We start from the raw sequence: 26,654 nt of genomic DNA, 5'->3' as shown, positions 1-26,654 counted from the left end.
AAATTCACTGTGTCTTTGAACGTTTACAGGCATCATGACTGTGCCCATTTAATGTAATAATCTTTTCCGAGCAAATGACAGCCCATCATATGTATAATTTACTATTAAATTCCTATTCATTTTCAACACCATTCGCTCGGTGTTCTTGGCGTAATGCGATTGACCCGTAGAAATGGACGTTTGATTCAAAAATTGTTGTTCACTTTCACTGATGTCAATGAGCCTTTAATCTCCCAGAATAAACGAGCAGTCTGCGTCTAATACGGCAAGTGTTACCCTTCGATGGTTTCTTATCCTCTTTGTCGTAAAGGATCGTGACTTGGTCGCAGAAAACATTACACCACTGTATTTGTTTGGGCGACAGAGAAAATCCAGGGTTAAAGAAATAAACAGAAAAATCTGGAACATGTTGGTCGGATAAGAACACGAACGATGCTCACCACAAGTAGCACACATCCCTCGAAAAGTACCGAAATGGGGAAAAAAATTCGTAACTGCTGAAACAGTCTTTACGATAATGAAATTCCCAACTACTTTCACACGAAAAAAGAAATACTTTGCTTGAGTGAAAGTATATAAGCGTTCAAAGGTCTTATCGTCACATCATTTAGAAACAAGCTATAGTCAACAAAATTTGTATGCTCTTTGGCACTTCATCTTTTATTCTTACACACAGTGTGCTCCAGAATTAAGTCTAAACAGAGTAATACAGTGTCGTCATCGTCGTTGTTGGTTTCGGGGACGGACCCCAAGACAAATAGATCGTTATAGCACTTGCGTACAGTAAGGTTATGCAAGGAACGACTTACGACCATGTGGCGACATGTAAATTGATTCCTCCGTCTACACCTACATACATACTCAGATACCCCTGTATGGTGCATGGCGGACGGCACCTGATACCGCTACTAGTCCTTTCCGTCGCAGCTTGGAAGGACATCTTCATGTCCATAAATGAAAAGCACACAAGTTTGGAGGACGAAAACAGGTTAATGCCATAGAACATACACTTGTTTTATGCTTTCGTTTGTAAACATACTACAAACAAGCAACAGAAAAAAATGCTGAGATAGGGTGGCCGACCAGCACATAGACGTAAACATTTCACAACTCTCATGAATAACAATTGCCGAACGGCCTGTGTATTTTGGGCCATACAACTGCGTATCTTTAAATTTGTCCTTATATTTCATTTCACTTTCGGTAAAAATTAGTGCCACTTTTCCAGTCATGCAATCGATCACGAGGACGGCAACGCACTTACGCGGCAAACACGATGGAGTTCACGCCCAGACGCGAAGTGTGTCGCAAGGTGTTGCGAGAGGCGCTTGCACAAGCAGTTCGTTCCTGTTGCCCTCCTAACTTAGGGGCCCACATGCTCGACTTCCAGCGCTTCCGCCAGCGACGGAGAGAAGTGCAATCGGTGGCACAGTGGAGTCTCGCAAGGCGCTGCTATATTAATACGGTCCTCTAGACATCGCCGCTACGCGTTAGGTTCGCTATCGTTTCTACGCTTGGTTTAGCGCAGTGGTCCCGGCGGTAACTTCCCGACTTCCCGGGGGGGAGGGGGAGGGGGGGGGGGGGAGAGGAGCGTAAAATTAAATTTTCTGAAGGGGAAAAACAAAAAGGTTCCTTGTGCTTCGGTCACGAAACCAAATTATTTTTAAAATGGTTCAAATGGCTCTGAGCACTATGGGACTCAACTGCTGAGGTCATTAGTCCCCTAGAACTTAGAACTAGTTAAACTTAATTAACCTAAGGACATCACAAACATCCATGCCCGAGGCAGGATTCGAACCTGCGACCGTAGCGGTCTTGCGGTTCCAGACTGCAGCGCCTTTAACCGCACGGCCACTTCGACCGGCTAAATTATTTTTAAAAGACCAAAAGACCATTACTATTATCATTCTCTCATAAGACAGTAAAACTGATTATGTAAGTTATCAACAATTAAATTTTTATATAATGGCAACAAACACTGTTCTTGCCGTAGAAAATTTATTAAAACTACTGCCAGTTTCACGCCAATTTAGGCGCCTAAACTGGCGTGAAACCGGTGGCGGTTATAATAAAATTTCTACAGTCGGAGTGGTGACTGTTGTCTTTATACAAAAATAAGAATATTTGGTTGCGGTCCCCCGCAATTCAAGATAATATGTACAAATATAATTTTCTTAATACTGTCATTAACACGTGACAGCTTATGAAACAGAAGTGTGAACATCGTCACAAAGTCTACCCACTGCACACATACTTTGTGCTTTGACCATGAATCTATGACACTAAAATTGAAATATATACCTCACATATGTTTAAATATCTCATAAAAACGCCTTTTTCCAGTTGTCTACACATTACAGGGTGTCCGAAAAGTCTTTCCCTGATTACATAAATTGATAACTCAGGCTAGAAGTAAGATACAAATATGAAGCTGGTGTCTAATTGTTTACAAACTATCAAAGATTTTTTTTTTTTTTTTTTTTTTTACACATCAGAAAACTTCCACATGAGCACCTTTGGTAGCACGTAGTACATACGTCCGTGCCTATCTGGATATGACCTTTCCTGGGCGATGGATTGGTCGTAATGGGCCAACGGTTTGGACTCCACGCTCTCCTAACATAAGCCCATTAGACTTCTTTTCATGAGGTTATGTCAAGGACGAGGTCTACCGAACACGTGTACCAGATCTTGAACCCTGCGGCAACGGATAACCACAGTTTAGATGTGCTATGTGCTACCAAGGGTGCTCATGTGGAAGTTTACTGATATGTGAAAAAAACTTTGATAGTTTGCAAACAATTAGACACCAGTTTCATATTTGTATCTTACTTCTAGCCTGAGTTATCAATTTATGTAATCAGGGAAAGACTTTTCGGACACCCCGTATTATTATTATTATTATTATTATTAGTAGTAGTAGTAGTAGTAGTAGTAGTAGTAGTAGTAGTTTGTAACAAGTGTCTAACCTCAATGTGTACAGTTAGATTTCTTCTCTGAGGAGAAGTTAACAAGTGATGTCAGTTGCATTGGGAATTCATGCGGAATCAGCGGCGACGAGTGAAAATGTTTGCCGGACCGGGATTCGAGCCTGCGATCTTTCGCTTACTACGCAGCTGAGTTAACCACTGCGCCATCCGGACACAGTACTATCGCATGCAATTGCACGGATTATCTCGGCACGCCTCTGCCGACCCATATTCCCACACAGCGGCTCCTATACGCAGTCCCCGTCCATGCACGCCATGCTCGCTGCTTTGGATTCCCGCAGGAGGTCGAACGTTATTGTGCATCGACACTGAAGGTTGTGAATTCATTGCCCATCGTCGCCGCTGATTCCGCACGACGTCCCGCTGCAGCTGATATTATCAGTTCTTTCCCTTTCCTTCCGCTTCTCCCCCCTCCACCACCAATTACACAATATGTATCAGAGCTGAGGATTCCGCATGGTGTGTGTTCTTCCAGACATCCGAAAGAACGGACACCACTCAATCATATAGGTACCAATTGTCTCACTGACTCATTAGGACGTGGTTTAATAAAACACATACAAAAACTAAATATAATTCATCTTTCGACAATTTAAACATAAAAGTGTTCAAAGACAATTATTATTCATTTTAAAGTTTAGTTAGGCACTAATGTTGTCGATGGTGGGGGACGGGGCTACAACTTAACATGGGATTAATAGTCTCAAAACGATGGGAACCACTGGTCTATGGTGAATTCTCTATCGCCACCTACTTCTGTGAAAGATGCGTTGGTTGATGTAGTCTTTCATCGTCGCTCAATAGAACAAACTCTTTCTTCCACCATGTACTACCAAGTCTGTGTGTGATCTATATTTGGTAAAACTGACCTTTGGTGTCAAAAGCCTGAACTGCAGCAAAACATTACAACTCACTAAAGTAATATTACGAACGATGTACCCTACAACAAAATAAATAAATCTAACGTCAGTAGTATAAAAACATTATTATTATTATTATTATTATTATTATTGGCGTCTCTGACGTGCGGTAACAGCATTTCTTTTTCAAAAATGATACGTTCTTGTTTCTACGAGTATGATGGGGTTCACGCAAACAACTGAGGCACCCGTCGAATAATGAAACTTCCACTGTCTTGATTCCGCTGGAAACAGGAGAAAAACAGGTCAACTTTAAAATTTCAAACCGGAGGATTTTATGAAAAAAAGTATCATTGAACAGAACAGTGAAAACCGTACATTTTTTCTTTGCCATGCAAAAAAAAAATTCTTTTTATAACTTCTGCTCTAAAGAGGCACAGCTATTTCCGTGTTAATGTCAAACTAATTTGTTATTACTCCCCCCATGAACCATGGACCTTGCCGTTGGTGGGGAGGCTTGCGTGCCTCAGCGATACAGATAGCCGTACCGTAGGTGCAACCACAACGGAGGGGTATCTGTTGAGAGGCCAGACAAACGTGTGGTTCCTGAAGAGGGGCAGCAGCCTTTTCAGTAGTTGCAAGGGCAACAGTCTGGATGATTGACTGATCTGGCCTTGTAACAATAACCAAAACGGCCTTGCTGTGCTGGTACTGCGAACGGCTGAAAGCAAGGGGAAACTACAGCCGTAATTTTTCCCGAGGGCATGCAGCTTTACTGTATGATTACATGATGATGGCGTCCTCTTGGGTAAAATATTCCGGAGGTAAAATAGTCCCCCATTCGGATCTCCGGGCGGGGACTACTCAAGAGGATGTCATTATCAGGAGAAAGAAAACTGGCGTTCTACGGATCGGAGCGTGGAATGTCAGATCCCTTAATCGGGCAGGTAGGTTAGAAAATTTAAAAAGGGAAATGGATAGGTTGAAGTTAGATATAGTAGGAATTAGTTAAGTTCGGTGGCAGGAGGAACAAGACTTTTGGTCAGGCGAATACAGGGTTATAAATACAAAATCAAAACGGGGGAATGCAGGAGTAGGTTTAATAATGAATAGGAAAATAGGAATGCGGGTAAGCTACTACAAACAGCATAGTGAACGCATTATTGTGGCCAAGATAGATACGAAGCCCACACCTACTACAGTAGTACAAGTTTATATGCCAACTGGCTCTGCAGATGACGAAGAAATTGAAGAAATGTATGATGAAATAAAAGAAATTATTCAGATTGTGAAGGGAGACGAAAATTTAATAGTCATGGGTGACTGGAATTCGAGTGTAGGAAAAGGGAGAGAAGGAAACATAGTAGGTGAATATGGATTGGGGCTAAGAAATGAAAGAGGAAGCCGCCTGGTAGAATTTTGCACAGAGCACAACATAATCATAACTAACACTTGGTTTAAGAATCATGAAAGAAGGTTGTATACATGGAAGAACCCTGGAGATACTAAAAGGTATCAGATAGATTATATAATGGTAAGACAGAGATTTAGGAACCAGGTTTTAAATTGTAAGACATTTCCAGGGGCAGATGTGGAATCTGACCACAATCTATTGGTTATGACCTGTAGATTAAAACTGAAGAAACTGCAAAAAGGTGGGAATTTAAGGAGATGGGACCTGGATAAACTAAAAGAACCAGAGGTTGTACAGAGATTCAGGGAGAGCATAAGGGAGCAATTGACAGGAATGGGGGAAATAAATACAGTAGAAGAAGAATGGGTAGCTTTGAGGGATGAAGTAGTGAAGGCAGCAGTGGATCAAGTAGGTAAAAAGACAAGGGCTAGTGGAAATCCTTGGGTAACAGAAGAAATATTGAATTTAATTGATGAAAGGAGAAAATATAAAAATGCAGTAAGTGAAACAGGCAAAAAGGAATACAAACGTCTCAAAAATGAGATCGACAGGAAGTGCAAAATGGCTAAGCAGGGATGGCTAGAGGACAAATGTAAGGATGTAGAGGCCTATCTCACTAGGGGTAAGATAGATACCGCCTACAGGAAAATTAAAGAGACCTTTGGAGATAAGAGAACGACTTGTATGAATATCAAGAGCTCAGATGGAAATCCAGTTCTAAGCAAAGAAGGGAAAGCAGAAAGGTGGAAGGAGTATATAGAGAGTCTATACAAGGGCGATGTACTTGAGGACAATATTATGGAAATGGAGGAGGATGTAGATGAAGATGAAATGGGAGATATGATACTGCGTGAAGAGTTTGACAGAGCACTGAAAGACCTGAGTCGAAACAAGGCCCCCGGAGTAGACAATATTCCATTGGAACTACTGACGGCCGTGGGAGAGCCAGTCCTGACAAAACTCTACCATCTGGTGAGCAAGATGTATGAAACAGGCGAAATACCCACAGACTTCAAGAAGAATATAATAATTCCAATTCCAAAGAAAGCAGGTGTTGACAGATGTGAAAAGTACCGAACTATCAGTTTAATAAGTCACAGCTGCAAAATACTAACACGAATTCTTTACAGACGAATGGAAAAACTAGTAGAAGCCAACCTCGGGGAAGATCAGTTTGGATTCCGTAGAAACACTGGAACACGTGAGGCAATACTGACCTTACGACTTATCTTAGAAGAAAGATTAAGGAAAGGCAAACGTACGTTTCTAGCATTTGTAGACTTAGAGAAAGCTTTTGACAATGTTGACTGGAATACTCTCTTTCAAATTCTAAAGGTGGCAGGGGTAAAATACAGGGAGCGAAAGGCTATTTACAATTTGTACAGAAACCAGATGGCAGTCATAAGAGTCGAGGGACATGAAAGGGAAGCAGTGGTTGGGAAGGGAGTCAGACAGGGTTGTAGCCTCTCCCCGATGTTGTTCAATCTGTATATTGAGCAACCAGTAAAGGAAACAAAAGAAAAATTCGGATTAGGTATTAAAATTCATGGAGTAGAAATAAAAACTTTGAGGTTCGCCGATGACATTGTAATTCTGTCGGAGACAGCAAAGGACTTGGAAGAGCAGTTGAATGGAATGGACAGTGTCTTGAAAGGAGGATATAAGATGAACATCAACAAAAGCAAAACAAGGATAATGGAATGTAGTCTAATTAAGTCGGGTGATGCTGAGGGAATTAGATTAGGAAATGAGGCACTTAAAGTAGTAAAGGAGTTTTGCTATTTGGGGAGCAAAATAACTGATGATGGTCGAAGTAGAGAGGATATAAAATGTAGGCTGGCAATGGCAAGGAAAGCGTTTCTGAAGAAGAGAAATTTGTTAACATCCAGTATTGATTTAAGTGTCAGGAAGTCATTTCTGAAAGTATTTGTATGGAGTGTAGCCATGTATGGAAGTGAAACATGGACGATAAATAGTTTGGACAAGAAGAGAATAGAAGCTTTCGAAATGTGGTGCTACAGAAGAATGCTGAACATTAGATGGGTAGATCACATAACTAATGAGGAAGTATTGAATAGGATTGGGGAGAAGAGAAGTTTGTGGCACAACTTGACCAGAAGAAGGGATCGGTTGGTAGGACATGTTCTGAGGCATCAAGGGATCACCAATTTAGTATTGGAGGGGAGCGTGGAGGGTAAAAATCGTAGAGGGAGACCAAGAGATGAATACACTAAGCAGATTCAGAAGGATGTAGGTTGCAGTAGGTACTGGGAGATGAAAAAGCTTGCACAGGATAGAGTAGCATGGAGAGCTGCATCAAACCAGTCTCAGGACTGAAGACCACAACAACAACAAATTCGAAACAATCTTTTTATTTGAAATAGATTTCCTGATTTGACTTCAACATACCAGTGTCATTTTGAACACACATACCATTAAACTCAGTTACCCTGATCGATGAGTTTGGAAAGACAGGCCAAACTGGATTATTCTTTATGTTGTTGCATGAAAGATATCGTGTATCAACAGCATCTTATGGCAAGATACGAACATGTGAACAAGTAAGGTTCCCTTTCATAATAATTTATAAACAATAAGGTTTTAAATTTTATGATCTTCTGCATTACCAACATGACAAAAATGTGAGTTTACTTAAAATAGCTTCTGTATGAAAAGGCTTTTCCCTCAGTCATACATTAAGAAGTTCATTTTAAGAACATTCAATTCGCTACATAATTTCTGGTTTTTCCTTAAATGTTGTTAAAGTCGTCAGCAACAGAAAAAAACTTTACAAACCAAAACGTTCAGTCGCACGTGGCCGAAATATCGTGGTGTGTAAAGCTCTACACTACTTGTGTGTCCAATGTTTGTAAAAGTATTCAATCTTGCGAATTTTTCCGCAGAATATGAAGAACTTCAAAAACAGTCACCAATGTCATAGAAATGGCACAGGAATTTCGAATACTTCAGATCCTTAAAAAAGGATCACTACAACCCCAAAAGGCAGACATCTTGTGTGCAGCGTAATTTAGATAACAAAATATGTGAACAGGTATCTGAAGACGTACCTGCTGGTTCTAAACCCGTAAAGGTGCTGTTTTTCATAAACTCCTTTACTGACAGCGAAATAACTTGTATCTCTGCACAGACATGACCTCAGTTTCGACTAAATAACGAATATGTTCACTGTTGAGAAGACTATTCTATATCTGTAATTTTAATTAAAACATTTTTTCATTCGAAATACTGAATCCAACCTCGTTTCCGTCAGAGTCATGGCTGTCTAAGGCTCACCACTGAACTCACCCTTCATGGTTTGCCGAATACGCTATTTACACAGGAAAGCCCGGATGCATCAGTTTGGAGGGGGAGGTTATCTGCGATAGGTAAGGGACAATCCCTACTGATGCGCATACTGAGGGTATACGTAAGTCAAACGGTACAACGTAATGTGATACGTCCAACATTTAACATTCAATAAGTTTTTTTTTCCAAGAAGCATGACGGCAAACTCAAACAAAACCTTATTTATAACTGAAACAATAAGTACTATGTCAAACAAAATGATTACGGCGACGAATGGTGGGCAAACGTGCGGTCAAGTTTCACATCGAAACCATAACCTTTCAACTATCAAATAAGTTTTGTTTTACTCTTGTTCGTGATTTCTCACACTGTGCGTGTCGGCAAATGAAGTTTATGCTTTCTCACATTTATTTTGCAAACAATTATATGGTCGTAAACAAATAAAAATGCGGAATATCTCGCCCTAAGAAAAAGCACACTTGTTTTCTGGGAGAATCTTCTACTGCTTCCTACGTACTTCCGCAAAGACTGTGTAAATAAAATGTGACTAGTACCAGTACGCAGGTGGGTTACAAACACTCACTCATCACGCGTTCCATCTGTGAACGCGTGAGAAAAAAATTCCAGAATACCTTAAGTATCCCCCATCATACACTCATTGTGATTCAGAGAGTATAAATGCGGAAGTGGTAACACGAAATTAATTATTATTGTCATGTGCTAAAATCATTGTAGTTTCATCGTGCTTTGGTCCAGAAACGGTAATTCATCAGTTCACTACTGCGTCCCAAAGCGGATGTTGCTCTGTAATATGTCACACAACAGTTTTACGATCCTAAACAAATTCATCGGCGAACAGTTACACGACGGCATTGTAATCTAAGGCCAACTTGCACGTTCTTCATCAAGCAAACCAGACGACTTCCTCGCTGATAAATTCATGCAGACAGCAGACGGAATTTAGCTGAGCGGTCACTACCAGAAAATTTTGAAATAAAACTCGTTAAAATCTACAAAATCAAATCGTTTAAATGTTGCAAATTCCTCTACTTTTCTTCGCAGACATACATATTCCTGTACCTTTCCACAAATATTTCTTGTAGCTGATACTGAACATATTATCAGATAGTTATAGTTTACTTATAAATCACTAATAAATAACCATCATCTGAATGAGCAGATTTCCGGTCAAGTATCTTATATATTGCATCTCCAGTGTACACATCCTGTTTCATTCCATATATTATGCAGCAGTCTTCCTATTTTCTGAAATCCGAACACATGCAGATGTTTGGTTCTTTGGTTCTTTACACGTAAATTGTTAGCCGAAAATGTATACGGCTAGTAGCAAATGGTTCAAATGGCTCTGAGCACTAGGGGACTCAACTACTGAGGTCATTAGTCCCCTAGAACTTAGAACTAGTTAAACCTAACTAACATAAAGACATCACAAACATCCATGCCCGAGGCACGATTCGAACCTGCGACCGTAGTGGTCTTGCGGTTCCAGACTGCAGCGCCTTTAACCGCACGGCCACTTCGGCCGGCCGGCTAGTAGCAGTGCCGAAAGCAACCACGAGAAAGTAAAAAGGAGCTTATTGCGAAATATTTGTTTTAGCAGTTACAAGCGTTTCCAAACAAACGAGCTACTGAGCGATTAAAGTTGGAATTTCAGCACAGGAAACTAATAATTTTCTCTCTCTCTCCCCTTCACCCAGCCCAGTAGTTTTGTATTTCGCTATATTTTACAAGTGGATATGAACGAAGTCGCACCTCCATTATTAAGAACATTATCAGAGCTGTATGCACAATGCGTCGTCTCTCTAAGTATTGAACACATCCTAGTCCAACAATACAATCTTCCTGCTCCACAGCTGTATCTTCGTCTCTTGACAATATTCAGAATCAAGAAATGATTGGTACAGGAGTTCTTTGTTAAGCCGGAACGAAAATAAATTAATCTCAGTGCGCGTAAAATGACCAAGGGATCCATTACTGTTCGATTACGCTATCGTCGATTAATCGGTGGGCATAGTTCACAACCGTTAAATACCCAGGAGAAGCCATTCGGAGCGACGTAAAGTTGAACGAGTACATAAAAATAAGAGTAGAAAAAGCGGATGCCAGACTAAGAATCATTGTAAGAATCTTACGGAGCGCTTCTCCGGGCCTCTTCAGTTGACGAGTAACTATGTACCATAACTGGAGCAGTCATCTCCAACATATCATGCCTTCCAGCTGACTTGTGGAATGCCGGCCGGAGTGGCCGAGCGGTTCTAGGCGCTACAGTCTGGAACCGCGCGACCGCTACGGTCGCAGGTTCGAATCCTGCCTCGGGCATGGATATGTGTGATGTCGTTAGGTTAGTTAGGTTTAAGTAGTTCTAAGTTCTAGGGGGCTGATGACCTCAGCAGTTAAGTCCCATAGTGCTCAGAGCCATTTGAACCATTTGACTCTTAGAATGGAGTCAATTAAGAAGTAAATGATAATTAAATGGACACCCTAACTGCCAACAGGCGTTGATATACTTCATGGGGACATGTTGAAAATTTGTGCCCCGACTGGGACTCGAACCCGGGATCTCCTGCTTACATGGCAGACGCTCTATCCATCTGAGCCACCGAGGGCACAGAGGATAGTACGCCTGCAGGGACTTATCCCTTGCACGCTCCCCGTGAGACCCACATTCCCAACATGTCCATTGATGGGCAAACATCTATTAGACGCACTACGAATGTAGTGGTGTGGACATTAAGCTGGGAATGTGGGTCTCACGGGGAGCGTGCAAGGGATAAGTCCCAGCAGGCGCACTACCCTCTGTGCCCTCGTTGGCACAGATGGATAGAACGTCTGCCATGTAAGCAGGAGATCCCGGGTTCGAGTCCCAGTCGGGGAACACATTTTCAACATGTCCCCAATGAAGTATATCAACGCCTGTTTGCAGCTAGGGCGTCCATTTAATTGTCATTTCAATCTAGCAAAGCTGCATGGTCATCAACGCTAACTGTTCTTTCGAGAACAGATACTATCCTCATATACAGTCAATTAAGAAGATGAAAGTTAAATTGCTGACAATGATGAGTAGCCAAACCAGCGGCTCCAGTGCTAATAAGCAATGAAATGAGAATAGTTACATAAACATTTGGGTATGCTTCAAAACTTCTTGCAGTGAAAATTTATAACGTGGACATGGCGCGGCTTCCCCGAAAATCCCCGCTAGTATATGGTACGGGTCACAACAAGTTTTCTGACAAAGCAACTACTGGCAAGCAAATTTCATCGCAGCTGTAATTTTCTAATGTCAATAATATCCTAACGAAAATAACAATTTAATGTTGCTATTTGTTCAAATGTTCATATGTGTGTGAAATCTTATGGGACTTAACTGCTAAGGTCATCAGTCCCTAAGCTTACACACTACTTAACCTAAATTATCCTAAGGACAAACACACACACCGATGCCCGAGGGAGGACTCGACCCTCCGCCAGGACCAGCTGCACAGTCCATGACTGCAGCGCCTTAGACCGCTCGGTTGCTACTTTTTCTCGAAAATCGGAATACGAACGTGACTTTTCCTTTTTTTTTTTTTAATCCAGCGTCCAAACACTACTGTTCTCCCCTTCGTAAACGCTTCACCCCTTAGCCTTATCGCAACTCAGGGCGTTTGCAGTTGTCAGCCTCCTTTTATTTTCGGCTCCTGCGGCACGTAGCAGCAGGTGGCCACGCTCGCAGCTGCGCCCCGCCCCAGCGTGCGCTGACGTCAGCTGTTTGCCGTCGCCACATGCTGCTTGCCGCCTGCCGCTGCGGGCTTTATCGTCCGTTGTTTCCGGCGACGGCACTGATAACACTGCGAACCACGATCTGCTCTCGTTCGTGTGCTACAAGCCTCCCCAAGGAGCACTGAACGTCTGTCGCGCTCATAAAACCTCATTGTGACCGAATCGTATTCTTTCTAACTTTTTTGATTTCGGTATGACTATTTGCCCCAAGTTATGAACTCTTTTTTCAAAACGTTACATGTGTTCAGTCTCAGTTTCCTTGTAAAGCAATGGTATTACTTGAAGTGTGTGCCAGGCGATGCATATAGCGTAGTATCGTGTGTTTATAGTTAAAAAGTGCAGCTAATCACAGAGGTCCAATGTGCGCTGTAATTACTGCATGTCAACGAAGGGTAGATGGGCAAATGCGTTAATACGGAACCAATTAACGCTGGCAAAACATTAGTTCCAATTTTGGCAACCAGTTGTAAATACAGTCTGGCGCTACACAGCATCTCCGGTGACGTCTTTGGTATTCATACTGAACAAACTGTGTAAGCGGTGGTTAATAACAACATCCCAACATTATGTCTTTTTCACTCGTTTGACCATTTCAACCCACGTCCCGTACCTAGCCAAATACACGCAAACATTTCTGTATGTCTTGCATCCACAGCGCCAGATTTGCACCTAGTGGCCAAAGTTGGAACTAATTATTCCCACTGTAAATCGGTCCAACATTAGGACATCTACCAAGTTTCGTTCCCACACGATAATTACAGGCCACACCAGGCTTCTGTCAGTAGCTGCACTTTAATTACAATCACTAGGTACTTTCTTGTGCTTTGGCGCGGAACATACTAAGCTGATTATTGACTCAAATCAAATAACAAAATGGGACAAAAAGGTAACGATTACCGAAGTTTCACTCCAATGAACATACGACGGGTAAATTTGCGTTCCTTGTCCATCATCAGATACATCTGGTAAACTATGAGCAAAAATGGAAAGCTGCTCACAACACAAAAGCTGTTCTGAAAAACGAGGCGTTTCAATAGGCAACAATGGCTGGTTTCCCTGCCGTCATAACTTGTCTCTCTTCTCATCTCAATTACTGGCTCGCTAAATCCGAACAACCATTTTCATTATTAAGATTATTGTGGGCATAACCCTCCTGGAGCGCCGTGTGTGTTAAAGAGGGGTGCGCCGGCCCCGGATCGAACCCGCCCGGGGTTTAACGCAAGGGCTGGTGTGTCGCCCAGCCTGGATATGGTGTTTATGCGATTTCCCACATCCCACTAAATAAATACCGGGCTGGTACCGAAGCGCCGATTCGGTAACACAATTTGCAAACATTTAGAAAACTTTCGCTCGCTTTCACATGTATAACACTATACTACGCTGACACTTGGAGTAAACATATTCCGAACCGGTGGAGGTGCGGGCGGTGGGGGTGGGGGGGGGGGGGGGCGTAACGGAATGGCCGTAGGAAGATCATCCGGCCACCTTTCAAACTAACCAAGCTAAATATCTTCATAACCATGCGACACTGCGCCGATGCGGGACAAAGACACACAATTATGCGAGCAAGCAGCACAAGCAATGCGGGATACGCCAGTGCGCGTACTTTTTTTGATCCACCGAAGCAAATATTTGACTGAACAGCATACACTGATGGACAACGACTTTCCCGCGCAAGGTTTCATTATTACTTGTGCGAGTCAAGTGTTACGAATATTCCTTATTGAAATCCTGTCAAACTTCTGGTTTTTGTCTTCTAGCAAGTGTTGCCGGATGTCGTTTCCCTTGCAAGTTCTACCATGTTAAATAGTGTACCTGAGGCTTTGTGCACACTGCTACCGATTTGAAATTTAAAATAGTGATAAACGCTGTAGGCTGTATCGATTTCATGATGGCTGAAACCACGAAAAAATTTAAATTATTTTATAATTTATTTGGTTTGTAATTTCAAGGAACGTAAGTTTAGAACATAAGCCACTTACGATTGTAAGTTAATCATTACCCACAATTTAGTTATTTTTTGTTTTCTTTTTGTAGTATTGTCGTTTTACGTTGATGACGGATGCTTTGTTTACTTGTTGTTATATCTTTGCAAATTCAAGCTGTTAGGTTAGTTTCGTCTTCGTAGCCGTGCTCCGCTGTTTATTTGCACCAAAGAAGAGCAACGTTCAGTGGTCCGTTTGTTGTGGTCAGAAGGCGTATCAGGGGCCGAAATTCATCGAAGACTTTCGGCACAGTACGGAAACAGTGTTTTGCCACAACGGAGCGTCTACGAGTGGACTGAAAAATTCCGAAATGGTCGCACAAATGTTACGCACAATGAAGGGGCCGGACGACCGTTTACCGCCACAAATGAAGAAACCAGTGAGCGTTCATGTGAAATGATTCTCTTAGACAGACATTTAACTATTGACGAAGAGGCACATCGTCTGCAAATTAGTCACGGTTCTGCCTACGAAATCATCCACAACATATTTGGGTTTCATAAAGTTTGTTCAAGATGGGCCCCAAAACAACTCACACAGTTGCATAAACAAACGCGCATGGACATCTGCAAAAAACATTTGGATCGCTATGGTAACGAAGGGGACAACTTCTTAGACAGGATCATTACTCGTGACGAAACATGGATCCATCATTACGAGCCGGAGAGTAAACGGCAGAGTATGGAATGGAAACATCCAAATTCGCCGTGCAAGAAAAAGTTCAAGGCCCAACCGTCCTCAGGAAAACTGATGCTTACTATTTTGTTGGGACGGACAAGGTCCAGTACTGGAACATTTTGGGGAAAGGGACACAACAATAAACAGTATACGTTACAGTGAGATGCTTACTGTCAGGCTAAAGCCTGCAATTCGAAGCAAACGCCGAGGATTGCTGTCAAAAGGTGTTGTGTTGTTGCACGACAATGCCCGTCCGGATACTGCTGCCCACACTGATGAAACGTTCCAGAAACTCAAAATTGAACTACGAGATCATCCTCCATATAGTTCCGATCTTCGCCTTCTGACTATCACTTGTTTAGTCCACTCAAACAGGCATTAAAGGGCCGTCGATTTGCGTCGGGCGAAGTAGTGAAAGAAGCGGTGCATTCCTGGCTCGCAGCTCAACCGAGAACCTTCCATTATGAGGGCATCAAGAAGATTGTACGATAGACCAAGTGTGTTGAAACGCAAGGAGACTATGTCGAAAAATGATGTTCTTGCAAGTTTCCTATTTGATTATAATAAAATTTTATAACTACTTTGCGGATAATAATTGACTTACCCTCGTATATCCGAGACTGGTTATCGATGAATGCAGCTTCGAGACGAGCCCATATGTTATCCCACTTGCGACTTGTTTATCGTAGATGTGTTTTCGCTTTCGTACCGGAGCGCGGACGTTGGACAAGTCGTCGTCACTTCATTTGAAGACGACGTCTGTTGGCTGGAGGTTGACGGCCTGAATGACGTTGTTTCATCTACGCTCCTGCTCTGCTGACAATTCGGTCGTCTTTGCTGAACCCTTGATTAATGTTAGTTAATAGTACCTTTGTCGAGACTGTATCACTCTTGCTTTGTACTCTCATTATGAGGACCTGCTGAAAAGTAATGACTCCGAATTTTTAAGCGAAACTCTGAAGATGTTTTAAATAAAACAACCGTTATTAACATTCTAATTTACACTCTTCAAGTCTATATATTTATTTCTCAACAAAGTCACTCCACACCGGCGACGAACAAGTTTCTCCTAACGAGGGACTTGGCTGCAGCATTACTGTGGAATGTCTGACTTCGTTGACGGAGCCACAACCTCACCTCTGCCTGCACCGATTCATCACTAACAAAGTGAAGTCACGAAGGCGTTATTTAAGTTTTGGAAACATATGAAAATCGGACGGGACCACGTTGGAACTGTGTGAAGGATGACCGATAAAGGTGAACCACAGGCGTAGGATTGCGGAAGAAGACTGCAAATATGTAAAAATGAAGATTAAAGATGTAGAATGTCAATGACATTTGTTTTACTTAAAAAGCTTTAAGAGTTTTACTCAAAAAATTCGGAGGCATTACTTTTCAGCACGCCTTCATATTATCCTTATACCTCGACAAATTTTCAATTTTTAAACAATACGGTACCAACATGAAACAAATTGGATAGCTCGTTCATTCGTTTTGAAGCATTAGCAAGAATTAATCGCGCTTCTTTATGTTATTTACCCACAGATGAAGTTTCATTCTTCTCAGGGACAGGGGTATTGAGACTACGTTAATCTTATAGCTGGGATTAAGCTGCTTAGAAGTTATGCAGCAAAATTGTAAGACTATCACACGTATAATTCTATCACTGATTTGTTAATATGAAAAAGTCAAGTTGCACTGTGGCTCGGAGTCTACGTGAAATTGAAGATCCTAGTATAAATCAGACGAGCACAAAGACAAATTATTGCTGTTCATCAGAGAATTCATCTGAAAATCAAATTCCGAAATTGTGGAACCAGATCTGAATGACACTTCTGACGAAAGTTAGCGCCCCTATGTTAACCACAGGAAAGGTGATGCGATGCTTGCAAGATGCCTCCTCCTTCCAGTCAGGGGGTAACGCCCCGCTGACATTGAGAACGTTACGGAATGGACGGACAACACTGGACTATCTGACAAGGATCGCAGAAGTAGCCGACTGTGTCCTGACTAAGGAACCGTTCCGGCACTTGGCTGGCGTAATTCAGGAAGCAGCGCAAAAAAAAATGAATTCCGGTCTCCTGCTTGCGAGGCTTCTGGCGTTTTACTGCTGGGCAATTTGCAAGACGTTACATTCCTCGCACTAACTCTACATCTGCTGGAGGAGCTGTTTAATAACACAGAAAAACAACGTGAGGCGCATGAAGCACTAGGATAATGATGTATTTAATTTTGCTGGCGATGAGCATGTACATCCGTTCGCCATTGAGTCATTCAGTTGATTTCTAGCATTTCCAGAGTAAGATTTCGATACTGCTAACGACAGCCCACTATCACGATTACTCTTTCTTAAACACCTGTCAAAGAGTTAACATAGTAGCAACTCAAGGAGTAATTACAGATGGGACAACGTGCAGAAATTGGACAGCCGGTAGTTTCTGCAGAGATGATATGACCACACATCTCAGATATCATAGCAGCAACAATAATCAAAACGATTAAAATTGGACATCCCTCCAATCTTTCGCACAAACTTAATAAGTGGAGGGTCATTAATGTCGCTTGAAGATAGTGCGTTTGTCAATACTTGTCCTCTTTTAACAGTGAAATTGTACAATCCGAATAACTGCTAGTAATAACAATCTTGTTTCGGTACCCACATGTGTAACTGTATTTTTTTTTCTAAACATAAAAAAAAAATTCTCTGCCGCAGATAGCAAAGACTTATTCTTCGTGGACGGGCTTCCGTGTGTTTCTCAAAACTGTAACTAAAATGTCATTTCCTGCCACATATTTTCTGGACTGCTACAATGTCCATCTGCAAACTTGGTGATAAGGAATCACGCCATGGAAGCAACATGCTCGGTGCAAATTTCAGAAACATGACCCTGCTACTAAGCGATATCCAAAGTTAATGATCTGAAACTGGTCTATTTCGATAAGAATCCAGAAATCTACGATTCTAGTGCTTTTTCCACACACATGATTTCAAAGTATCTGTTCCAAGTGCACTCGGCTCATTCCGAAACTCGCCAGTAACAACTATGTAGCAACTGCCTTACTCTAATCAGCATACGTGAAGACATTCCGTATCTTAAACGGATCGACTAAATCTATGTGGTTCATCATCACGACGACGTCCATTAGAGACGGAGCAAGGATGAAAAAGGATACAGGCCGTGCCGTTTACAAACTAACCGTCCCTGCAATTGCTGTAATTCACTTAGAGAACACACAGGAAACTTAACCAGGATGTCCTGATGGGGATTTGAGCCTCGGTCCTCCTGAGTGCTGGTGCAGTGCCTTCAGAACCGCGCCACATCGTTTCGCATGACCTGAACACTTCGCAGCCTCGCGGTATTTCCGAATGTTACAAACTGACTATAGTTCATGTTTCTGTTGTCGGTATACAACACCATTCATTCTGCCACAGGATGGAAAACCCAATGATCAAACTGCATACGTCAATGTAACCGCAAAAAGCCTGTGGAAATGTTCGATTGCACATACATGCTTAACATACAGCAAGTTCGCTGGATTTATGTCCAGGTATGATGGAGCACCGACCATTTTCTGCTTATTGTGTGAATACCCCACGAGGGCTTTGGTGGGTTTGCAGCATATTCTCGTTAGCATCTTCCCGAAGGATTTATCGTTATTTATGTTTCACTTCGCGTAACTACACAAAGACTAGCTGATTCACACACAGGAAAAAAAAAAAAAAAGGCTACGTAGTTCAGCGACTCTCAGGTCACTTTGCAATGTTCGCAAACTTGTGGCTACTAAAGCTCAAACTTGGAATTAGAAGATAACGAAATAAGCCTTGTGACGAGAACGGTGCCTCAAGTGATTGAAATCACAAACATCCCGCACCCTCAATGGAAGTTCTTTCCAAAGCAAAACACAATACCTATGCAAGAGTTCCTAGATTGTCTTCTTCTGCGGCACTGGATACTGAAGCACCAAATGGCAGACAAGCATGGACGCCCGCAGAAATTAATGCTGGGGGGAGGTGAGTGAGGGTGGGGGGCGTGGACGACGACATGCTTTAAAGTTACCATGTACTCTAGATTACAGATGGGCGGGGTGTCTCATCTTCACCCCCCCCCCCCCACACACACACACACACACACACACACACACACACACGATTTCTACAGAAACACACTAGAGACAGCTCTAACAGCAGAATACGGGTAACTGTTTATTAGTTTTCAAGAAAACCTCTACATTGAAAAAAATTTACGGTTGGAAAAACATCTTTTAACATCCGAGAAGACTTAGATCCCCAGACTAATTATCAGTATTCAAGAAAAATCTTGTATTCAAGAGGATTTCAGGTCTGAAAGAGAAGTTTCAGCTCTCAAGAATGTTCTCTAAACTTTATGAAGATGAAATTTATTTATTATTTTTTACTGTCATTCCTTGTATACGGTCGCAGGTTCGAATCCTGCCTCGGGCATGGATGTGAGTGATGTCCTTAGGTTAGTTAGGTTTAAGTAGTTCTAAGTCTAGGGGACTGATGACCTCAGAAGTTAAGTCCCATAGTGCTCAGAGCCATTTGAACCAATTCCTTGTGAAAAAAAAATCGGTTTATTTCACTTAACAGAGAAAGCGATGCCAAAAAGAGGTGGGACAGCGGTAAAGCGCCAGGCAAATAACACTTCTAGCAATGTAGGTAATGTAAAAAAGTGCCATGAATGCCGAGCTGGACAGTGGTTCGGGGTAGGTTCCCTTTTAACAGGCAATTCAAAGGTCAGAGAGAGGCGACAGCATCCAGCTACGGTAGTATAATGCCTAGTAAAGCACCATGTTTTTTAAACCACCTCTGGGTTGGTAACAGTTTTGCCTTTATTAACAACAAATATGGGGAGTCAGTTCACTAATAATTGCGACTGACGAGTAGTAGTGCTATTTTCTCTTCCCGAAAAAGAGCATGCGCCTCCTCGAAAACGCTTGCCTGAAGTGCTTAATTTCTGTGAGGAAACCATAAAAACGAACTCACGCAACGAAATCAACATATTATATCAAGTAAGACTATTGTAGCAAAATTAACACAATCCGAAGATTACTGAGTGAAGAGTCCAACGAAGCATTTTTTTTTTAACTACCGACCTCGAACTACTGACCTCGAAAATAATCCAGAACACATACTTAGGCAATAAATTATTTTAAAGATTTGCGAAACAGTCCGAGTACGTCATATCGTTGTGAAACCGGTACTCTGCTTGCCTAACCCACGTCTGCTATATGACGACTTTCGTGACTTCAGTGGAGACAGCTAGCCAGAGTGAGCGTGCAGAGCGGGAACCGCCGTGGCACAACTGCTCAACCCCGCATGTGTTCCCCAGAGGGAGTTCGCTGCGAAGGACCCGCGCCAAGGACTTTTTTGCAGCCCGCGCACGTTTTTCATGCGTAATGACGCGCTCGGCACACCAACGTCCCTCGAGAGATGCGGCGTGTGCTGCGAGACTCGTCCGAGCCAATGGCTGATATTCTTGGGGCTACAGATACTAATCTCTCCTTGCATATTCGTCATACTTTGTATACGATACTATCACTTCGCCCACAGTACGCTCTACCGGGTACCGCCAACCTCCACTGATTTACAGCTTGGAAAATACCAAGTATGTAGCCCCATTGTCACCCTTTACTTCCTTAGCGTTGCAGGAATCCTGACTCTGTGTGTAATTTTGCTGACACAACCTTTCCTCACCAGATTTTGTCCGTCACCTTATGTTAGAGCGGCTCAGCAAAATGGGAGATAGCAAACTATCATTATTCCACGAAAATTAACGTAAACATAACATTTACATGTTGCTGCAGCAGTTCTGGCGACAAGGACATTGTTAGCACTATATCACTGCACTATAAGATAACGTTCCCTTTCAGTTTTTACATTTGAGCGTATACAAATACAAAATGTCTTCCAATTTGAACCGTTTTATGAGCACTGACCGAACAGTAATGGCGTACAATAAGGAGAAATAATAATCACTAAACCGAGCCACTCATGTTCTTCAATCACCTCGTACTACTGGTAGCAAGCGTGCCGCCAACTGCTGAAAATGTTAATGTCAATTTACTTGCTCGTATCCCTTTAGGAAAGCCCCAAATGAAAAGAACATTACATGTGCGCCACTTGTTTTGATTCTGCACGGTGCATAATGTCGATCAAAACTGGTCGAAAGCGATCATCCGAAGCACTGGCGTATAATGAACACCTGTTCTTCAGAATCTTAAGATCTCAGTCACGGTTTTTGTCAGCTTCCGAAACACGACGAAGGCACCCTGCACGCTTCAGTCAGTCAAATCGTTTGTCCTTGCAATACTAAGGCCTAACGCGACAGTTTCGCCAGCATTTCTGCAACGATTTGCTTAACCACTTTCCAAATAATTTTCAGTTGTAAAGTGGTTAATTCTAGAAGTGTTTTTCCTACAATTCTTTCAGTAGAGATGATATCTTTCAGATGCTGCTTATTGTTAGATGGAGGAATCAACCTTACAAGACATGTTACCTGCACGTGTGCTCTCAAATAAAACATAAAATAGTCGTCATCGCGCAACATCCTCCATTCACAAGTCACTGAATCATATTAACAAACGTGTGTATCTTACTCTCCCGTCGATTCGATAATATGGACAAGTATAATTTCTTTTCCAAATTAAGCACAATGACAACAATTAAGTGAGAGGGCAAAGAAAAATAGGATGACTGGAAACTGCGGAACGCATTTCTAGTTATGCGTGAACTTCATAAATGATGCTACACGTGTATAAAAAACTGTCATAAAAATTTTATTTACTTCTATACAACAATATTTTTGTACTCTGATGTCATTGTGTGCACATTAAAAATTTATTGACTAAATGCGATTTTTTATGCATGTATATCCTCACACCACTACGGTTAGGGTAGGTGATTTTCACCTACAATTATCCCTAAATCTTCCACGATATTCAGGACCGTTTCCGTTCCAAATTTCAACCGACTATTTACCTAGTAAGCTAGTATTATACATGAAAAAAAAACCTTCATGTTACAGACGATCACTGATACTTTCGAATGTACGTTAACGATTCACTTTATGAAGAAAGTAAGCACGCATTTTCCTGTACTCGTGCTGGCAACACCTTGTCTCAAAACCCACAGAAGTGTTGAAGCCACGATTTTCAGACGACGATCCCGTTACCTTGTTGCATCAAACGTTGGAAAACTGAGCTAGAAGATACGGCCTCACCCGGAACATCGGTGAGTCAACGGAACTACCGCAACGTGCGGGGGGGAAGTTCCTGCCAACAGCGCGCCATGGTAACGCGGTCTCCATCACGCAGCTAGCACGGCTGGATGGTCCGCGTGTTGATCCCTGACCAGCACCACTACCACGGCGCGCCTGCTCCTGGCAACAGCACTCACCGCACCGCCTGGGCACACCTGTTGCCACACGCACTTCACTTCACCGCTCACAACTCACTCACAGCACATGCACCACTCGCGACTCTGGCGCACTGCACCGAACGCACGCGCACACCACCAGCAGCGAGCCGACTGACTTGCGACGCGGCAGCTGAGCGCCACGCTACGCAGCAGTGGGGGTACGCAGGTCGCTGGAGAAGAGGGGGGGGGGGGGGGGGAGGAGGGTCGCTGGCAGCACCTGGCCCTCCAGCTGCCGCACGGAGCCAGCTAGCCAATGCCTTTCCCTGCGCCCACCGCGACTTCCTCCAGATCCACAATATCGTTTACTTTCTACAATGTTCGTCATAACGCGTCACCACATCCCAAATAGTTTGTGAGGACTTAACCTGGAGGCGTATTTGAGGAAAAACCGGTCATCTGCACTTAAGCGTATAACATAGTCAAGAATGCTCACGTTCAATGAAAGTAGCCGTGAACGGGGAATTTTCTTATCCTAGACATAATGGGGCAGAAGTACGGTTGCCATTTAACGTATGCGGCGTTGCGAATATTAGCAACAGTCAGCCGTGTGACTGAATGACGACAATGAAAATTTGTGCTGGACCGAAACCCGAACCTGGATTTCCCGCTAGTCGCGAGGGAATACATTTCATCTATTTCATAACTGCTGGAGTTGCCACAGTTCCTCCGGACATACGTGCATGTTCAAAGCAATACTGTGTCGTGTTTCTGAATAACACAGGCATTTAAATATCGTAAATATATATAACTCCGGCCTGTTGTCCGGTGTTCGTTAGGCTTTTTGTCGACGAAGCGGAGAATACAGAACTAAGGTCAGTTCCAAGCTCACGATATAAGTATAAAGAGGAATAAGGAGATATATCATAAGAAAATACACTGATCAGCCAGAACATTATATCAGCTGCCTACTATCGATACAAACCCGTCCAGGCGATAGAAGGGGCACTTTGCGAGGAATGACTGCTAGTGAAGACACACGCACAGTGCATATAGTATCAGTGAGCGTGCTGCCCGTGTGTAGAATGTGCAAGGCGCGCGACCGATCAGAGTTCGACCGAGGGCAGACAGTGAAGGCGCGGTTACTCGGCACGAACATTTCGAAAACAAAACAACTTGTTGGGTGTTCGCGAAGTGCTTTTGTGAGCGTCTTCGACAAGTAGCGAAAACATGGCCAAACCACATCCAGACGTCGGGGAACTGGGCGGCCACCCCTCATTACAGATGTCAGGCGCCGTAGGCTGGGCAGACTGATGAAACAAGTTAGGCAGCGAAATGTGGCGGAACTAACATCAAACTTTAACGCTGGGCAGAGTACAAGTGTGCCTGAACACACAGTGCTCTATCTTCGTCGTCATTGTTGTGATGACGGTGACTTCCAGTTCAAACTTTTTTTAATACAGCTCTTCACGCTAGCCTGTCATGTGCAAGCCCCTTCATCTGTCCATAACTACTGCAACATACACCCATGTGAACCTGCGTGCTGTAGTCAATCAAGCCTTTGTCTCCCTGAACAATTTTTACCCGCCCCACTTCCTTCCATTACCAAATTGACAATTCCTTGATACGTCAGTGTGTGACCTATCAAGTTGACTTATCTTCCACATAATTTTCAACGTCCTTCTGTAGCACCATTTTTCAAAAGATTGGCTTTCCTCCTTGTGTGTACCGTTTGTCGTCCACATTTCACGTCCATACGAAGCTACGCTTCTTTTATACCCTCAGCTGTGATCCCACCGAATACTCCTAACGGTGGGCCTTCTTACCCCGACGACCCACCACGACGTCGCAAACTACGACTGAAATGGGCACGTCACCGTTGGCACTGGACATTGGAGCAGTGGCAGGGCGTTTAATGCTCTGATGAATCCCGATACCTCCTTCATCATGCCGACGCGAGGGAGTAAATCCGTCGTCTTTCAAAGAATAGCTCCTTCATACCTGTACTGCGGGACGGAGACAGGCTGGCGTCGGCCCCATTATGCTCTGGAGAATCTTCACGTGGGCATCCATGGGTCCATCGGAGTTCGTGCAAGGCACCTTGACGGCTATGGAGTATCGTACACTGGTTGCAGACCACGTACACCTCTTCATGGGGATCATGTTTCCCGACGGCAGTGGTATTTTTCAACAAGATAACGTGCCATGTCACAAGGCCAAGAGTGTGATGGAGTGGTTCGAGGAACACAGTGGTGAGTTCCAATTTATGTGCTGCCCCCCTCCCCCAACTCGCCAGATTTGAGCCCAATCGAATACATCTGGGATATGATTGAACGTTGCGTTAGAACCCATCGCCTTCCTCCCCGGAATGTACGGGAATTAGGTAACTTTGTGTGTGTGTGTGTGTGTGTGTGTGTGTGTGTGTGTGTGTGTGTGTGTGTGCAGATATGGTGCCATTTCCCTACAGCGACCAACCAAGGCCTCACAGTTGCCATGCCGCGACGCGTCGCCGCTGTTATCGGTGCCGATGATGGGCATACCGACTATTAGGAAGGTGGTCATAAAGTTCTGGCTGATCAGTGTATAGCTACACCAGCCAATGGTACTCATATCTGTGTCTATGTTTTTATTCGTAGACAATGATGTGAGACTTAAAATTGTCCTGTCAAGAGTCCCACGAAATGATCTTCAGGAAAATAACCTTGTTTATAAACTTGATTCCAGTGGGAAATATTAATAATTAACTACAAATTATTTTATTGCTTTGTAACTCCAATTGATATGACCACAGTTATTGAATGTCTTTTCGCTTGCCATCTCACTCCCAGAAAAACAGATAATTGTTTATTTTGTTTTATGAATATCTTTTAGTTTATTTTAACATAAGATTATCCTAGGAAGGGTACTGAGCAATTAAGAAGACTGAGCAATTAGTTATTATCATAACTACAACATTATATGGCTGTCTACTGATTTTCATTTTTTTAGTTTAAGCACGTTTAGGGTTAATCTAACTGCAACTGGTTACTAATAAACGACTGAAAATATCACACTGACTCTACTTCTAATCAAAATAGGTAGCCCGGCTTTTAGGGCAAAATGTATGGTTAAATATTAAGACGAATCCCGATTTCTGTTTTTGGATCTGGCAGCTCTAGGCAGAGGGGATGCATGTAGGAAGGCGCAATGTTGCTATTATCCTGAACAGCTCCTTTCAGTGCATGGAGATATCTTCATTTTTGCATGTTTGATGTACCTGATGAATAAATAAAGTTAGGAGTAGATATTGAAAAGTGCTAATATTAAAGATCCATCAGTATAATAAGTCATGGCTGCAAAATACCAAAATGGATTATCTAAATAAGAATGGAAAAAGTGTCAGATGCCGACCTCGATGCCCTACAGCTTTAGCAGAAACCAGACTGCACTATTAAGAGTCGAAGGACATCAAAAGGAGGCAGTGTTTGAGAAGCGATCCACCCCCAATGTTATTCAATCTGTACACTGTGCAATCTGTGCTTGAAATCAAGGAGAAATTTGGGAAAGAGAATTAAAATTCAGGGCGAAGAAATTAAAACTTTCAGATTTGCCGTGACATCGTCATTTTGACAGACACAGCAAAGGAATTCGGAAAAGTTGAACGGAATCGTTATCTTCTTAAGAAGATTTCATGATATGAAAACCAAAGGCAGTACAGAGGGGGGGAAAGTGATGCGCCATTAAAGTAGGAGCTACTGACGAAATTAGATCATGAAATGATCCACTGTAACAGACGAGCCTCATTATCAGGGTAGCAAAAAAAAAAAACAACAGCTGAGGGTATAAAAGAAGCGTAGCTTCGTATGGACGTGAAATGTGGACGACAAACGGTACACACAAGGAGGAAAGCCAATCTTTTGAAAAATGGTGCTACAGAAGGACGTTGAAAACTATGTGGAAGATAAGACAACTTGATAGGTCACACACTGACGTATCAAGGAATTGTCAATTTGGTAGTGGAAGGAAGTGGGGCGGGTAAAAATTGTTCAGGGAGACAAAGGCTTGATTGACTACAGCACGCAGGTTCACATGGGTGGTACGTTGCAGTAGCTATGGACAGATGAAGGGGCTTGCACATGACAGGCTAGTGTGAAGAGCTGTATTAAAAAAAGTTTGAACTGGAAGTCACTGTCATCACAACAATGACGACGAAGATAGAGAACTGAGCTTCTCCCGGCACATAGAATGTTCAAATAACTTACGGGAACGAAGCCGGGTGACGTCGAC

At 42.8% G+C, this 26,654-nt stretch overlaps 1 protein-coding gene, 1 long non-coding RNA gene and 1 other non-coding gene across 6 annotated transcripts in view; 1 reads left to right on the top strand and 2 right to left on the bottom strand.

The window, feature by feature from the left end:
• LOC124788155 overlaps positions 1-26,654 on the top strand; it is a 164,018-nt gene that overhangs the window by 40,679 nt on the left and 96,685 nt on the right. The window lies entirely within an intron of this gene.
• Positions 1-26,654, bottom strand: part of LOC124788153 (leucine-rich repeat flightless-interacting protein 2) — a 231,697-nt gene that overhangs the window by 117,702 nt on the left and 87,341 nt on the right. For 2 of the 4 annotated variants that reach the window (XM_047255302.1, XM_047255303.1), the window contains exon 1: positions 22,431-22,550. The exons of the other annotated variants lie outside the window; for them this stretch is intronic. The gene's annotated coding sequence lies outside the window, so the exon portion shown is untranslated. Of the gene's footprint in view, positions 1-22,430; positions 22,551-26,654 lie in introns of those variants that run through there. 4 annotated transcript variants of the gene reach the window in all.
• Positions 11,124-11,198, bottom strand: Trnat-ugu. The gene has a single exon. It is a non-coding gene; the product is annotated as a tRNA-Thr (tRNA).

The sequence above is a fragment of the Schistocerca piceifrons genome, chromosome 3 (genome assembly GCF_021461385.2).
Source record: "Schistocerca piceifrons isolate TAMUIC-IGC-003096 chromosome 3, iqSchPice1.1, whole genome shotgun sequence".
NCBI lineage: Eukaryota > Metazoa > Arthropoda > Insecta > Orthoptera > Acrididae > Schistocerca > Schistocerca piceifrons.
This window is presented reverse-complemented; position numbering and strand designations above follow the sequence as displayed.